General features: G+C 40.3%; 1 protein-coding gene across 2 annotated transcripts in view; it reads right to left on the reverse strand.

Annotated features, from left to right (window-relative positions):
• Positions 1-15145, reverse strand: part of ARMC2 (armadillo repeat containing 2) — a 948787-nt gene that overhangs the window by 106946 nt on the left and 826696 nt on the right. The window lies entirely within an intron of this gene.

A 15145-nucleotide genomic window follows, 5' to 3' on the forward strand; every position in this document is an offset into this window, starting at 1 on the left:
GAGGGTATTTGGTAAGTAGTTATGTTTGCCTAATCACGTTTCTCTAAATTCTTTATGCAAGCACCGATTCAGAATGTGCCCAAATGTGTATCTTGCCATCTTTAGTCTAGAATGAATCAATTGACATCAACACCAGTTGTACCCCAGTTCCAGCCAAGAGCAAAATAATGTTGCTTTCAATGGATATGTTATTCCTTCCAATGATAGGACATTACTTTAACTAGCCCCCAAGTAAGCCTAAAAAATAAGCTGCATACCGGCCACTTTTACTCCATCAAACTGGCAAATATTTGCAACAACAAAAAAATAGGTGTTAGCTATCCCCAACAAAAAAAAATAGTAAACATCAGATACATAGTAACCTGCTCCCTGCTTCAACCTGTGAGGTAAAAACACATATTTTAACAAGGATGAATTACTAGCTGCAAAGAAATATGGATTACAAAAATATATCTATTTTAGAGTTAAGATATATTTTTACTCACCTACAAAAACTGCTCATTTGGAATTGGACTTGCTTTTTTACTTTACTCCCTAAAAATGTTTTTTTGCATAGCCAGAAATGGGGACTGTAGTATAATTTAGCGTATTTTGGAATGCAGCGCCACTGCATGGGATCATATTATTGCTGTAATGTGGTACAGCAAGCCATGTGTTGCCAGTGTAACATATGGACATGTAAATGAAGACAGGCCACAGATTTTAAAAGCACGCCATTTTTTTTTTCTCACTTGCAATGCCTCACTTACAGGAGACCACATTAGATACCTGATTGACTAACGTAATTAACAAAGACTAACACCAATTCTAACTCATTAACATTATAATGTGTTCTCCATGTAGAAAAAGGAGGCAGGCTGAGATTCATTTTTAAACGTGCATTTAGATTTTTTTTTTCTTTGCTCTGTTCACTGTCTTTGCAGGAAATCACTCTGCATACCAGGAAATCAGTTAGATCCAGTTGCCTACTGTAAAAGTGAGCTATTGTTGAGGAAGGAGGATATGATATTGTAAATTTGATTGGTGACACGTAAGCCTGGGGGTTGTAACAGAGGTTTCTTGGGGTAGCTCTGAGACCAGGAAGGGGTGAAGACATTTTGCGGAGCTGCAGTGAGGTCGCCTTCGTTCTGCTGCTGAGAGGTGTCGTTCCAGCTGCACTGTTGACCTTCAAAGACTGGGGGTTCCTGGTCACTTGGCACCGGCTTGAGAACTGCAGATTGCAGATTGAACTGCATGTTCTCGCTGTGTGTTTTAAAGAAAAAAGAAAACCCTGGGCCACTTCTCGGAGGCGACAAGCCAGGAGATTTTGCGTGCGGAAAAGCTACAAACAACTGGTAATTATCACGTACAATTTGAGGGAGTGTCGTGTGAATGAAGTCTTTTTCAGGCAGATAAGATATTGCTAGGAAATCACTGTGTTTAAATGCCATATTATAATGTTGCCATCTAAATGATGTCATATTGATGTACTGTTCTTTTCATTGATGCAAATGTAAAATGAAATGTGTTGTATTATTGCATTTGTTTCTCTTCTGTTTATTTTAGAAAGGCCTGCCTCGCAAAGCTGTTAATGTACTATTTTGAAATGAAACTATTATAACACACCGCCTGTGTAAGGGTGTTTTTGCTTCCGTTTTTCTTTGGTGCAATTAAACCATACCATACAAGAAAAGGGGAGGTTGTTAAGTATATACGTGTCAAATTTCCTATACAGATGAAGTAATGTCATTAGCAATTATAAATAGTTGTGTGCGTGATTCCGCTCAGGGTATGTGTGTGTGGCTTCTGAGTGGAATATCATACAATAGTCTGCTGAGCGTACATGAATCAGCAGAGAGAGGCCTCTGGAAATATAATCTCACTAATGTAAATAAATTAGTGATAATACCACAGGGGTTTGTGAATGCTATATGTGAAAATTGTGGTATCCATAAATGTAGGTCCGAGGCCTCTTGTGATCACACGAACAGACCAAGCAAGAAGAAGGGGGTTTTGTATATTAGGGCCACAAATAGAAAAGAAAGCTATGCTCACCACTATACCACAACAAAATGCATACCAACAAAATGCATCTGTGTACTGAAATAATGCATAGTCACTATACCACCATAAAGCCAAACTCAATCTAAATGCATGGAGTAGTCATTGCTAAATGACCTTTGTTTTTGGCGGTAAGAAAATACTGCTAGGCCCCAAATTTACACAAAATACCCTACATATTTATGGTGCGTTGGCCGGGAACGTGATCATAGAGCTCCTACTGGGCATGGAAAGTGTCTCTCATACTGCCATCTGTACATTAAAGGGAACCCATTTCATAATAGCAGTGTGTCACTAAAAACGAATTTCAGAATGTCTCAGATGGAAACCACATTCTCAGAGCTAGTGCAATATTTAGAGGCAAAGGTATATGCACATGGGACTTGGTCATCGAACAGTGCCTCAGAATGGCATGACCGCATTCATGGTGAGGTGCAGAAAGAAAAAATAGACAATATTTTTGCAGAAGGCAGCATAATTCAGGTCTGCCTTCTAAGGTTATTAAATGCAGCTGATAAACATGCAGAGAAAGATTGTCTGATACGGCTATGCGCCAAGATCTGGTTTATTTTGAATAGATCCCTGCGAATACAAGAAAATGATACCAAGCTGATTAACAGGTTAAAGGCTGACCTAGATGGGGAAAGTAAAAAGGAGGAAATGTTAAGAGCAGAATTAGAAGGATGTCAGAAAGACATGTAGTTAAAATGCAGAGATTTTGATATTCACTTGTCCAAAAGCAAGAAACAGTTTGAGGACAGTGAACAAGAATTAGTACACTTAAAAGCATTGGTTGACCACATTAGACAAGATAAAGATGAGATGGTTTCAGAAATGCAGATTTTACAAAAAGAACATTATGAAAAAGAAAGTGATCTCCAAAATGCAGAACAGGAAATGGTTAAAATGTGTCAAGAAAGAGACAAGAGAAACAAAGAATGTAATGAATGCCAAATGCAAATGTGCGACATGTAGGAGGTAATTAATAAAATGAGTGATGAAAACAACTATTTGCAAAACGAAGCAGACAGGCTTCTTAAAAAGTGTAAGGACTTGGAACAGCAAATGTGCATTCCCAGGTCCCAGGATAGACGGCAGGGCACCACATTCAATGGAGTTGAGATGAATTCTATTTCTACCCAAAGAGCTAGTGCCCAAGTGACTGGGCCGGTGACTGAACTTGGTTGCAGCGCCCTTGGGGCATTTGATACTCCCATTGTGGGCCGCCACCAATCTCATATACCTGGAACCAGGGTTGAATCACCAAGTAGTGCAATTCCATGCATTGCAACAAGTAGCCCTATAAAGATAATGAAATCCATCAAAGCCCTGATCAAACCATTTAAAAAGGAGGGGGATGCTGCATAGAGGATCACTTAGAAGCGGTTCATGACATTTTTAAAGCCCTCCAGATACCCAAGGAACAATACAGACAGTACTTTCATTTAACTTTAGATGCTCCCACGGCCAGTATCATAAGGGGGTTGAATGAGCAGCAGAATATGACATGGGCAGAGTTTGAAAAAGAGATTAGGCGTCATTTTTCTCCTTTCCAGTCATTGCAGGAGGCAAAGAAAGTCGCTTACACAATCACTGCTGGGCCTAATAGATCCGCTCGCCAGTTTTTACAAGACTTAAAAAGAGCATTTTCTCGCTTTGATGGATCTTTTGACCCCAATTCTAATGAGTTTAAAACTGCATACTTCTATGGGTTACAGAAAGACATAATATCACAACTGGTCCGTGAATTTGATTGTGACAAGTCCCTTGAGTGGATTGTGCACCAAAGCACAAAACTATATGAAGTACTCTATTGTCAGGGTAGAGAAAGTGATAAAATGAAAGACACTAGACCAAAATCTAAAGAACCCTCAGCAACAGTGATGGAAGTCAGGTCAGCCAAAATGCCCCTTGAGTCTCCTCAAAGTCCTGGTAAAAATATTTTGACACCTGAACAAAGGGGTAATCAACAAAGATCATCACTTCCTGTACCAATGTTTCAATCACATGATCCTAGTAATAGAGAGAGCTACATCAGCCCCAGGTACTTAGGAGATAAACCCCGGGCAGGCTATCGGCCTGATATGTCAGGTATGAACAATAACCAGAGACAAAATCAGGATCAAAGAAATGATGGTCCCTACCAGACATTGGGGACACAGATTAGATTTGATCCCAATACCATGATATATGGGAATCAACATAGGGGTCAATATCCACAACATGAGAGACAGGACATGAGGCAGAATATGAATTATGCTCCACGTCAGTACAATGATTCCCCACCAGGGGATTACAAGCAGTGGATGGGTGCAACCCGATCCCCTCCACATCTGAATCAAGAGTTCAGGAACAACCCCAATAGAAATCACTCACCTGAGAGGTATCAGAATAGATCCAATCAGGGGGAAAACAACCAATATCGATCTAGGCCACAGAGAGAGGATTCTAGAGAGATGGAAAGATTCCAGTGTCTCGAGGCCCAAATGAAAATGTTAGCTGAGCAAATAGGAAAGCTCTGTACAGCACAAAAACAGTCATCAAAGGAGGGGGCAGAAGGCCATAGCAATGACCGGGGGGTTTCTGAAAAGTGACTAAGTACTTATGATATCTGCAGTGCCAAGAAAATAGATTGTTCTGATGTAATTATGCATAATGGCTCTGAGATGCCTAATGATTTAAACGTGAAAGTACCAGTAAATTAACATGTGACAGACATTGCAAATACATCTAAAAGAGAGGTACGGTTTAACCTAGAGCTAAATCAAACATTGGAGACCTGTACAAATGAAATAGGAAAGCCTGAAATTCCAAAAGAACAAAGAGACAGATTTAAGAAAAATGACTCATGCATGGGGAATACCAGTGAGCAGGGAGTAAGTGGCAATGCTATAACTCCTTCCCTGGGCAATCAGAACAATAACCAAACACAGGCAGTAAAATGAAATACTCAAAAGGAGGGTACATGTCAATCACCTGAAGAATTCTTTGAGCCACATATTTTTGAAGAGGTTAAAAGGGCTGGCACTGCACTAAATGATCACAAATGCACAGAATTAGACAATGACAAATTGCTAAATGATGTTGTTACACATGTTCAGTTGGAGGATTGTAGTGTGACCTCTGATGATACCTGGATGGATGGGCGAACAGTGGCCACACTCCAAAAAACCTCTGAACATGGAGAAATGAATAAAGTCTCTCACACAGAAATGGGCAAAAAGGAGGGAAAAATGTCTTTCCATTTACCAATGTGCTTAGCCAAAAGTAAAAAAGGCCTGAGAAAGGTGAGCCCTGAAATCAGTAAGAATTCACACTTCTTTTGTGTGTTAGAGGAAGTTGAAGACAGGTATGCTCCCATCAGTGTAGAAGAAAAATGCAATACATTTGCAATGATTGAAACTGGCGCACAGGCCACAATTATGTCTAAAGAATTGGTAAAGAGTATCAATGAAGGGAGATCCCCACAGAATCAGATCACAGTGAAGGAAAATCAAGGTCCAGTGCATAATTTTAATGGGGAGGAGGTGCCTATTATAGACGTCACCGAGGTTGACATAAAGATAGGTAAACACAGAATGGAACAGGAGGTATTGGTCACATCCATTTGTGAAATTCCATTTATGATGGGAACAGATTGCCTGAAAAGATTGTCTCCTCTCATAGATGGGTGAATGGAGTACTGTGGTCCTTAACCAAAAAACCATTGAGACCTAAGAAATTAAAATCACAAAAGAGCAACATAAATGAATGTCACACCGTTGCCAAAACAAATGATGCAGTGGAGGTATATCTCCAGAATAGCTGCATCCGTACCGTCACTGTGATATTTTTGTGTCAAGACAAAATGTAGAGTGAAAATGAAAAACTACCTGTACAAATATACTTGGACCCAAGGAAAAAATGGCAGACTGCCATAGATGAGCACACATTACGTTTTTATTTAAAAGAGAAGACATGCAAACAGAATACTGCTCCTAAAGTAGATTCAGAAAAACACATTACCACTCTTGCTGAAATACACATGGAAGATGAGCAACCATGGTTTCACATTGGTATAAATGACTATTCTAAAACAACAAAAGCCACTTTATCGCTTGAACAGGAAAGGAGTTTCATTAATGAGAAATTGTTGCAAAAAATAATGGAGAGGGAGGAGATCCCGAAATTTAGAATTAAAAACCAATATGTCTCTGGTTTGGACAGTCCAGACTTTGAAAACCGAATTGCAGGAAGATGCATGCTGAAGATTAGTATTGGACAAAAGACAATTCACCATAATGTTTGGATAGTGAGTGGGACACAAAATGAATTTTACATGGGCAATGATATAATGCACAGAATGTGTATGGTATTAGACTTCCTGAATCAAAAAATATGGTCACGCCTAGGTGGACCGGCACCTGAATTCGAAGATAAAAGAAGAGCTTATCATTGTGCACAGCTGGTCCCATATGCAATTGAATTACAGCTGAGCAAGGATACTATTATCCCCGCATTCACCAAACAGGTTGCAATAACACTGAAATGCAAAAATAGACAGCAGATGAAAGATTCTGATGCATTTGTGTGCTTGAATGAATCCATAAAACAGCAAGGCCTGGATTATGAATACATTCCATTGATAGATATTGGTGAAGGGTCTGTAAACATTATGGTGAATAATAAAGGTTGTCAAGATATTCATTTAGAGGAAAACTCCCCAATAGGAATGGCCATACAAAAATCATATTACACAGCAGATCTAAATAACATGGTGATTGGAAATATCCCTGAAAAGTATGTAGATGCCAAAGGTGAGTTGCCAGAATACCTAGACTCTCATCCCAAAGGAATATTTAGAATTCATTATGTGTACCCTTATGATTCAAGTGAGACAGTGTGCTGTCATCAAAAGGATTGCATAACATTTAACTTAAATGAAAATGAAATAGAAAATCAGCCCATTGAAGTGGAAGCTGATATGCCAAAACATTTATAAGTGGCAGCTTTACAAAGAGACACAGCCACACAGTTAGAGGAAAGCGCTGAGATTCCCCTCCCAGAACATTTTCCAGAATTTTCCGAAATGGTAGAGGAGCAGATTTTATCAGCGGATGCATGTGACAGCGATGAGGATAGAAATGAACTGAGGAAGATATTTATGGAGTTTAAAGATGTATTTGCAAAAGATGCTTATGATTGCGGTCTAACTGATTTACATGTGGCCACGCTACCGGAAGGGTGTAGCAGAAGCCCAGTATTTGTGTGCCAGTATAGATTACCACTGGCATGTTTAGAGTCATTGGCAGAGATTATTAAAAATTTGGAGTCTCGAGGGAATCATCAGGCCCATTCATAGCACATCCAACACACCTATTTTAGGTGTGTTAAAGCCAAATGGTCAATGGCGACTATGTGCAGATTTGAGGGAGTTAAATAAAAGAGTGCCAGTATCGAGATGGCCACTGCCATTCATTGATCAGGGCCTAGCTCAGGTACATGGTCTCACCTCTGGATATTGGTGCATGCCATTGTCAGAGGAGATTCAGAATTTATTTTCATTTTCATTTGATAAGACTCAATATGCATGGGTTAGAGTTCCATTTGGGTATGTCAATAGTGGGAGTGAATTTGGAATATTTTTGAGAAAGGCCATGCCTGATGCAGCGGAAAGAGGTACCATAGTTTATGTGGATGATGTCCTGATAAAGAATGAGTTCTTGAAAAACCACTTTGATGAAATAAGACATGTTCTTGGCCAATTGCAGAAAGCAGGCGCCAAAGTATCTTTACAAAAAGCACAATGGTGCAAGAAGAAAGTGAATTTTCTAGGCCATTAAGTGACTGAACATGGACTAAACCCACAAACGAAGAAAACAGAAGCCATACAAAAACTAAGAGACCCTAAAAATGTGAAAGGGGTAAAAAGTTTATTAGGAGTTACAGGCTATAACAGGAAGTTCATTGAAAATTATGCTGAAATTACTCAACCATTGACTAAACTGCTAAAGCTGAATACACCCTGGAAGTGGGAAAAAGAGCAGTCTGAGGCAGTGGCTAAATTAAAGGAATGTCTTGTAAAGGCACCATGTTTAGCATACCCCATAAAGGATAGGGATTTCTTTATAGAAATAGGTTTCTCTGAACATTGTATGTCAGCAGTGTTATCACAAAAACATGATTTGAATCACAAAACCATTGCCTATGCAAGTAAGGCATTTCCTCAAGTTGAAATTAAATTCAATTAATGTGAAAAGGCCCTATTGACCACTGTGTGGGCACTACAGCATTTCCGCCCCATTGTTCAAGGAAAAAAGGTGATTATTGAGACAAATCATCAACCTCTGCTGTTTTTAGAGAGTAAAGGAATTAGGTCAGGTAATCTAGCACAGTCCAGAATCACTTCATGGACACTGGCATTACAGGGTTTTCCTGTGGAAGTGAGATATGGTCAAAATAAAAAAAGTCCAGTTGCACAAGGTTTAGCAGATCTACATGACTGTGCAGCTGAACAGGTATCAAACGAAATAGAAGTGGAACCCAATTTACAGGAATTTGAACAATCACCACACAAAGCTTTTGATGAAAAGACATGCAAGGATTTGCCAACTGTATATGTTGATGGTTGTGTTTTTCACATTGAAAATTACAGTAATAAACAATTAGTGTCAGGAATAGGAAATGTCTGGGTGAAATGTGAAGGCGTCCCCAGTATAGGGATGAGAATTGGAGCTAGGAGCATTCAAGTAGCGGAATTGGCAGCCATTTACAAAGCAATTGCTAGTGCAGTCGATAATAAATTTAGTGAAATTGTCCTGGTGACTGATTCTGACTATGCACGAAATAGCTTTGTGGAATATTTACCTGGCTGGAAAGCGAGAGGCATGATTACATACAACAAAAAGCCACTTAAACATGGAAAAATTATACAAGCCATAGACAAATTGGTATCGGAGAATGATTTAACAATATACTGGAGGAAAATTTGTGGGCATTTAAAAACTCCAGGAGAGGATAAGGATGGGATTGATAAGGCAGATCGCCTGGCTAAAATTGGGGCTGTGATGGGAGAATTGCTACCTATTGAACATTTACTTGGTGAAATACAAATTGATGCAGTAACACGCTCTAAAACACCAAAGGAGATAGATCAAACAGTGGTACAATGGAGTTATGATACACCAGATCAAGATCTAATTAAGGCACAAAAGGATGATCGAATTTTGGGAATCTATTATAATCATTTGATAGATCCTGAACAAAACCCTCCAACAGAAAGTGATTGTAGGGGAAAAGAAGAGTTGAGGGTGCTATTAAAGAATAAAAAACGAGCTAGACTACAGGATGGACTCATGATTAGAGAGTCCATAACAGGACAAATACAGTGGGTGGTGCCTCTTTCATTCAGAGGGCTAATGCTACACCATGCACATGATGCAATAACTGCAGGCCACAGAGGTTCACAAAAAACATTGGAGATACTGAAAGATCATGCTTACTGGCCACATATGTCCCAAGATGTGGAATTATATATTAGAGGATGTCTAGTATGTGCCCAATTTAAACCTGCTTCACCAATGCATAGAGCCCCATTAATGAAAAGAGGCTTAACTCTTCCATGGTCAGATTTGCAAATAGACTATGTAGGGCCTTGTAAGGAGGTCGAGCAGGGGGAACAGTTATATTTTGAGTGTGGTGTGTTTGATGTCAAAATGGATTGAGTGTATTGCTGCACCAGATTGTAGTGCGCAAACAGCAGCTACATTACTGGTGAATCATGCGTTTTCAAGGTTTGGGTTACCACAAAGAATAGAATCAGACAGAGGAAGTCATTTCACAAGCGCTCTAATGAGTAAGGTATGGCAAATACTGGGAGTGAAAAGGAAATTACATATTGCATATAGAGCGGCTTCTTCTGGGGGAGTTGAACACTGTAATAGGTCCGTTGTGGACATATTAAAGAAGTTTGTAGCAGAAGCAGGTTCCAGCTGGGATTTACGTTTACCTTTGGTTTTGATGGCAATCAGATCAACTCCCGCCAAAGCAACAGGTATTAGCCCGCATGAGGTTTTGACAGGTAGGAAAATGGTGTTGCCACAACACCTGCTACACAGAACACATGAGCAGACACTTGTGAGTGCATCTGCAGTTCATGAATACATGGATGAGCTGAAGAAGCATTTACAACATGCATTTGCTTTTGTGCAGCGGAACCTAGAAAGAGCTGCTGACAGTGCAAAGTCATATTATGATAAAAAGACATCGGTGAAAGAGTATTGTGTGGGGGATCAGGTGTATAAATTTCATTTTGGAAAAAGTAAACAGAAAAATTCTAAATTTCTGGCAGCCTGGCAGGGGCCATTCCAAATTATAGATAAAGTCTCTCCCGTGGATTATAAAATTTTGAAAACTGAGGGTGAAACAGCAACAGAACAGTTTGTTCATGTAAACCAAATTAAACCCTGGCACCCCAGACACGAGATTAAAATGCTTGAGCGTGTAGAAACAGATAAAGCCCCTTAAATACATCAAAAGAGATACAGATACATGAGTCTATTCATAGAACAATGACAGATAAATAAAAGTAGAAGTGATTATGGTAATAGAATGTATATATAAAAAAAAACTATATGTGGTGATCATTGAAAGAGGGTTGAAGCTGGTTTTATTCTACACAGTTAATATATTGGAAATGATCAATGCTGTATGTATGTTTGTTTTCTCTCTAACATGTGCTTAATTTCAGAAGGCGAGAGGAAAAGGGCGAAATGTTTTGCAAAGCATGTTTTATTTTTGGTAAAAGGGTGAAGTTAGTATTGTGCTATGTACTTAATTTGTTTCTTTTCTATTTGATTTAGACTATTGAGTAACACATTTTGACTTGGAGGTCACAGGACCGGAGGACACGAGAGACGATGGAGTCCTGGAGTCCCCTGGATGAAGATCAAATGATGCCTGCCTCCGGGTGGCGGTGAAGACAAAAGTAACCGGAATGCCAAAAGAGATGACTCCTATGGAAAAGGGATCCAAGAGTGTCAGGATGGAAGAGTGTGCCGAATGAATCAAGTGATGTGACATTGCTGGTCGAGACATATCAGAGGCAGACAAGTGTCCTGGAGTATGGAGTTCCACATATTTATTATTTTAATTAATTATTTTAATCTGTTATGTTAATTCTTTATTTTAACTATTTATTTTATTGTTTTGTGATTGACTTCAAGTATAAAAGTAAGACACTGGACTATGGACACTTCCATTGGGAAGAAATATGTAAAATAATTATAAGAACCAATGGACTTAGAGATGAATTTTGATAATATGATGGTTGAACAGTGTTAGACAGAAACCTGTGCAGTTCCCTCTGGGACCACTACAAAAGATTTAAGACTACAGGTGTTTGGCAGTAAACCCACTTGGTAGCAGTCTGTACCACATAGATTCACTAAGTAGCTGTGGCTGAGCAGTCAGACTTCCCTCAAGAAGAGTTAGGCAGTATACAGAGTATTCACAATAGGTCAAAAGAACACAGTAGAACAAGTAAACACTGACCAGGGCTTGGTATAAAAGAGATATAATTATTTATTTAGAACCACATCTAGAAAAACACACAGGCACTAATAGTAAGCAATTCAAAAACATGGTCACTAAAAGATATACACTCCCTTAGAGGAATATAAGACAAGTCTTAAGTAAAGCCCCACTTATTTTCAGACAGCAGTGAACGCTTAACGTAGATGGCACTCTAATAATTTGTTTAAAAAGGGAGAGAAAAGCAGAGAATAAATCGAAACAGATCCAAACACTTTTTCCAGAACGCAACAAGAGAGGAAGGCAAAGTAACACCGTGAGTTTAGAGTCAGTAGGCCGGATCCACTTTAAGAGGATCAAACAAATGGTGTCCAAGGTCACACAGCTGCAGTGCACAAAAGTCTTGAAAAGGTTCAAAAAGAGTTGGACCAAAGAAAGGGACCAGTTAGGAAATGAAGGCGGCCAGCCCAGTCCAGAAGGTTAAGGGGTTATTATTACCTTGTAGCAATCTTTAGAAAGGGAGGCCTGGCGGACACGGTACCTTAAAGTGGTGAGAAGACTCCAGCGGGGCCAGTTGTTCCTGGCAGCGGATGCAAGTCAGTGCTTCGTCCGGGGGAAGAGAGGATCTCGTCGGGGAGGAAGACAGGAGTCTGTTGCACTGCCAGGGAAGAAACCAGCCGTGGAGTTCTCAGGTAAAAGGAGCGGTCCTTGAGTTCGCGGTCCAGTGGTAAGTGGCTATCCGGTTGCCGGGGTGCTTGGCACGGGCAATTCGACCACAAGCCGGTCTGGGGTGCGAAGAGAAAAGGGTAACTGGTTGTGCCCACCAGTCAGGGGAAGAAGCCTCTCCAGCCAGGAGATCTTCCCTGTCATCGGGAAGTGGTGAGTCGGTTCCGCAGGGCTCCACCGGTGGTGTCGTCGTGGTAGGTCGGCTCAGCTTCTCCCTCGTCGGGTTCTCAGGTCCTGTGGCGACTTCTGAAGTTCCAGTTCCCAAAGCCCTGCTTTTATGCAGCACACCCCCATTCACTCAGTCTAGCTGTCAATCAAACATGCTAAGTGGTGAGCCGGCCGGCTCACCACTTGGGCCAATCACACAAGAGTGCGACTTGAGTTACCAGGGTAACTCAGTCCAGGGTGCCTAAACCCCCTCCCACACCCTCTGTGGTACCCAGACAGAGTGGCACCACTTTTGGAGGCTTCTGTGGAGAAGCCCGCCAAAAAGTGGAACAAAGGGCTCGACTTGGATTGGAGTCACAGAAGAGAACACAAACGCCATTTTAGAATCGAGTCCTGGCAAAAAATACCAACCGGCAAATTAATATTAAATAAATAAACCGGCGGTATGTTCGAGGCTATGAGAATTAAATAATTAAAGTTGGTAGCCTCGAACAATGGGAAAATCCCATAGGGATATATTGGCGGTCGAATATAAAAAGTAGTATCCACTGCCACCAGCCAAAACTCGATCAGGGGGGACGGAGACGTGCCCCCTCGACTAACAGACCCCGGGGCAATCGAATTGCCCCGACCAGTACGTCCACAATATGATGGTTTGTACCGGTTTCTGTTAATAATTTGGGACTAGTAAAGCCAATGGTGACTTTACACGCCCTGGGAGACAGTAGTCAGTCCCAGGGTATGGAGTCTATGGTGGGGTGTCACTATGACACCCCTGTGTTACTGCATGGAGGGTGCTGTGTAACATACATAGTAAAAACACATGAGACCCTATGGAGTAAAGGACCCCATAGCCTATAAAACACATTAACAGTCAAAGGAACACCATAAATCAGGTCCAAGAGTGGGAGAAAAAGAGTCTCACTCTTGGCAGGAGAAAAAAACAAACTCCAGAAATCCAGCAAAGCTACCAGGGGACTCACTAGGTTAGGAAATTCAGCCTAAAGAGAGAATCCTCCCTAACAAACAGTGATTTTTCAATTTTCATTTTTCACATCTGAATATTCAGTTTGTTGGATTGCTACATTTTAAAAGAAGAAAGGGAGCAAGTTGGGTTTCTTCCAATTGTGGCTTGGACCATGGCCAAATTCTCAGAAAAAGGAGGGTATATGTAGTATAATTTAGCGTATTTTGGAGTGCAGCACCACTGCATGGGATCTCATTATTGCTGTAATGTGGTACAGCAAGCCATGTGTTGCCAGTGTAACATATGGACATGTAAATGAAGACAGGCTACAGATTTTAAAAGCACACCATTTTATTCTCACTTGAAATGCCTCACTTACAGGAGACCACATTAGATACCTGATTGACTAACTTAATTAACAAAGACTAACACTGATTCTAACTCATTAACATTATAATATGTTCTCCATGTAGAAAAAGGAGGCAGGCTGAGATTCATTTTTAAACGTGAATTTAGATTTTTTTTTTCTTTGCTCTGTTCACTGTCTTTGCAGGAAATCACTCTGCATACCAGGAAATCAGTTAGATACAGTTGCCTACTGTAAAAGTGAGCTATTGTTGAGGAAGGAGGATATGATATTGTGAATTTGATTGGTGACACGTAAGCCTGGGGGATGTAACAGAGGTTTCTTGGGGTAGCTCAGAGAATGAAGGGGAGAAGACATTTTGCGGAGCTGCAGTGAGGTTGCCTTCGTTCTGCTGCTGAGAGGTGTCGTTCCAGCTGCACTGTTGACCTTCAAAGACTGGGGGGTTCCTGGTCACTTGACACCGGCTTGAGAACTGCAGATTGCAGATTGAACTGCATGTTCTCGCTGTGTGTTTTAAAGAAAAAAGAAAACCCTGGGCCACTTCTCGGAGGCGACAAGCCAGGAGATTTCGCGTGCGGAAAAGCTACAAACAACTGGTAATTAGCATGTAAAATTTGAGGGAGTGTCGTGTGAATGAAGTCTTTTTCAGGAAGGAAAGATATCGCTAGGGTATCACTGTTTAAATGCCACATTATAATGTTGCCATCTAAATGCTGTCATATTGATGTACTTTTCTTTTCATTGTTGCAAATGTAAAATGAAATGCGTTGTATTATTGAATTTGTTTCTCTTCTGTTTATTTTAGAAAGGACTGCCTCGCAAAGCTGGTAATGTACTATTTTGAAATGAAACTATTATAACAAACCGCCTGTGTAAGGGTGTTTTTGCTTCTGTTTTTCTTTTGTGCATTTAAACCATACCATACAAGAAAAGGGGAGATTGTTAGGTATATACGTGTCAAATTTCCTATACAGATGAATTAATGTCATTAGCAATCATAAATAGTTGTGTGCGTGATTCCACTCAGGGTATGTGTGTGTGGCTTCTGAGTGGAATATAATACAATAGTCTGCTGAGCGTACATGAATCAGCAGAGAGAGGCCTCTGGAAATATAATCTCACTAATGTAAATAAATTAGTGATAATACCACAGGGGTTTGTGAACACTATATGTGAAAATTGTGGTATCCATAAATGTAGGTCCGAGGCCTCTAGTGATCACACGAACAGACCAAGCAAGAAGAAGGGGGTTTTGTATATTAGGGCCACACATAGAAAAGAAAGCTATGCTCACCACTATACCACAACAAAATGCATACCAACAAAATGTATCTGTGTACTGAAATAATGCATGGTCGCTATACCAC

Source organism: Ambystoma mexicanum, chromosome 4p (genome assembly GCF_040938575.1).
Source record: "Ambystoma mexicanum isolate Mex_15411 chromosome 4p, UKY_AmexF1_1, whole genome shotgun sequence".
Taxonomy (NCBI): Eukaryota; Metazoa; Chordata; class Amphibia; order Caudata; family Ambystomatidae; genus Ambystoma; species Ambystoma mexicanum.